Consider the following 3229-nt stretch of genomic DNA (forward strand, 5'->3'; position numbering starts at 1 on the left):
GGATTTGGTAGTGCTATCTTGAACTAGATCATCCATGTGTGCATGTGTTACTATTAGTTCGATCTTTCCATGTTTATTGGTAGTTCCTACTGTCGATGTGTAGTGTGTTCTGGTGTTGACGACGCTTATGTTTGTAGGAGATGAGCACACAAGAGTTTAGTCAGGCCATTGTCCTGTCTGAGAGCCAGTTCCCGGCGTCCTACATCGAGGACTCCCAACCTACCATCGACCAAATGCCTCCTGATTTAGACGTTTTCAAGGTGCCGCCTACGGTTCCCCCGTTTGTGCCGACTCAGCCCAATGTTGTAGCTCATGCTGCTGCTCAAAAGGCAGTTTTAAAGGAGAAGAAGGATGGCAGGGGGAACTCCATGAAATGGCAGCCATTCCTCCTAGTTTCGTGCTTAATAAGATGTGTGAGATCATAGCTAGCGGGGTGAGGACTGACAAGGGCTTCAAGGAGGTGCACTTGAACGTTGTTGCAAAGCAAGTGTTCGAGTTTTGTGGACACGAGGTCACCTCAACTCAGGTCTACAACCACCTCAGGAAGTGGAGAGCGAGGTGGATCACCGCATCCAAGCTCAGAGACCTGAGCGGTGCTTCATGGAATGAGGGCAGCCACTCAATCCTTTTGGAGGCAGAGCACTACAAGGCCACATCGCAGTTAGCTCATAAACCATGCCATTCTAACTAACCAGCTGTTTAAGCCTATGAAGCATTGCCATCCTAACTAGCCGCTCTGCTCTGCCCTGTTTCTTTCTTAGGCTCATCCCAAGGACATAGAGTTCCTGAACACACCTATCCGAAACTACCACCATATGCAACCGATCTTCTCCTTCGAGCTGGCAACCGAAAAGCATGCCATGGGCTCAAGCCAGCTGCTGGGCTCATCGATGCCCGAGTATCCAGACACCCAGGAGTCATACACCATCAACATTGATTCTCCTAACAAGGATGGTGAGCACGTTCATGTGCTTGATAGGAAGAGGAAGCGGGGAGGCCTGGTGGAGGTCGAGGTGACCGTCTTCAGCAGCATGACTCCGGCAGTGAAGGAGCTAGCCATCGCCATCAAGGAGAGCAAGCTGGTAGACGTGCACCCTGACCTCTACATGACCCCTTGATTGCTTGGATTCTTTTTCCAGCCACCTGTAGTCGGAATAACTCCATGACGTCATCCATTATCTGCATTAAAGATCTCACTTGCTACTCACTTGAGTAGCCTTATCCCCCATATCAGCTCACTTTGCCTTTACTATTTTTTTTGAAAAATTAACCAAGAATTGATTAACGCACATGCTCTGTCATAATTAGGAAAGGGTCAAGCACCCTCTCGCATTCAAAGAAATTCTCATTTCTGCAATTCCAGATGGACGAAATCACAATTGTTATGCCAAATGAAATTAAAATCTTTTTTTCTTTACCATATTGCGGAAGCCAAGAGGTAAATAGATTTTCCATATTATCAGGAAGAGCTCTTAGATTAAAATTGCATTGTAACAAGCTCCACATGAACTTAGCTATAGAACAATGATGGAATAAATGGTCAATTGATTCATCATTTCCACACAAAAAACACAACATTTGTTTCCATTCCAACCTCTTTTTAAAAGGTTGCCCCTAGTAATAATACTATTGCATAAAGTAATCCACAAAAAACCTCGATTTTTGTGGAGTTTTAAATTTCAACCAAAAAATGAAAAGGAAATTGCATCTCATTCAAAATCTTCAGATTATAAAAACTTGACAAAATACTTTCCATGGGTGGTTAAAGACTAAGTAATCACTCTTTCCACTTAATCCGGTTTCATAACATGCAACTTTGATCCAATTACACTGTATCAGAGTATAGGGTTCTTGCAAAGGTAAAGTGATCCCAGCCTTTCTCAAACAACTTAGCCATAGTAATATTTTTTAGTAAAACATAGATCATATAATTTGGGGGGAGGGGGTGCTTGATCCAGAGGTTTATCATCAACCCACCAGTCCTCCCAAAGTCTGGTATTAGTTTCATTTCATAATTTCTTCTTCACATATTTGTAAAACATGTTTTTGATAGGCAATGCCTTATTCATTATATCTAAATCCACGATCCCCAAACCTCCTTGTTTCTTGGCTTGACATACCTCAACCAATTTGACAAGGTGGTATTTTTTTCTTATCTTTACCCCCTGCCAACTTATTTTGGCTCTAAAGAAGTCAACTTTTTTCCTTACCCCCATAGGTATAGGGTAGAAGGACATCATGAAAGTAGGCAGGTTGTTGAGACGGGATTGAACTAGAGCACGTCTACCAGCAATGTTAGACATTCTACCTTGTCAACATGCACATCTATTTTCAATCATGTCTTCTACACGCCTCTAATCTCTATTTCTGAATCTCACCTTATTAAGAGGAATCCCCAGGTATTTCATGGGCATGCTCCTCAATTAGCAAGTGTTTTTTCTCCTATAATCCTCTCCTCTATTTACACCATCCCCAAAGAGGAAAATCTCACTCTTATGGAAGTTAATTTTTAACCCAGACATCTGCTCAAATGCACATAGTATGATTTTAGATTTTATGCACTTGAGAGATCATCAAATATGAGGAAGATGTTATCATCTACATATTGCGGCATGTTTACCCCCCCCCTCACAAAGTTCCTCCATCATCCCTTTTACATGACCTAATTTTTTAGCATTATTTATAATAATTGCAAGAGCTTCAATAGCCAAATCAAATAACAAAGGAGGTAGTGACTCTTCCTATCTTAGACCCAACTCTCTCTCATGATTTTCATAATCTAGTCATTCCACTTATCAGGGAACCCTTTAAGAGATGACATTTTGTGAACAAAAAGCCAATTAATTGTTGGGTAACGTAGTAATTTCAAAAAAATTCCTACGCACACGCAAGATCATGGTGATGCATAGCAACGAGAGGGGAGAGTGTGATCTACGTACCCTTGTAGATTGACAACGGAAGCGTTAGCACAACGTGGTTGATGTAGTCGTACGTCTTCACGGCCCGACCGATCAAGCACGGAAACTACGGCACCTCTGAGTTCTAGCACACGTTCAGCTCGATGACGATCCCCGGACTCCGATCCAACAAAGTGTCGGGGAAGAGTTCCGTCAGCACGACGGCATGGTGACGATCTTGATGTACTACCATCGCAGGGCTTTGCCTAAGCACCGCTACAATATTATCGAGGACTATGGTGGAAGGGGGTGCTCCCTGCCTCCATATATAA

This window comes from Triticum dicoccoides, chromosome 6A (genome assembly GCF_002162155.2).
Source record: "Triticum dicoccoides isolate Atlit2015 ecotype Zavitan chromosome 6A, WEW_v2.0, whole genome shotgun sequence".
NCBI lineage: Eukaryota > Viridiplantae > Streptophyta > Magnoliopsida > Poales > Poaceae > Triticum > Triticum dicoccoides.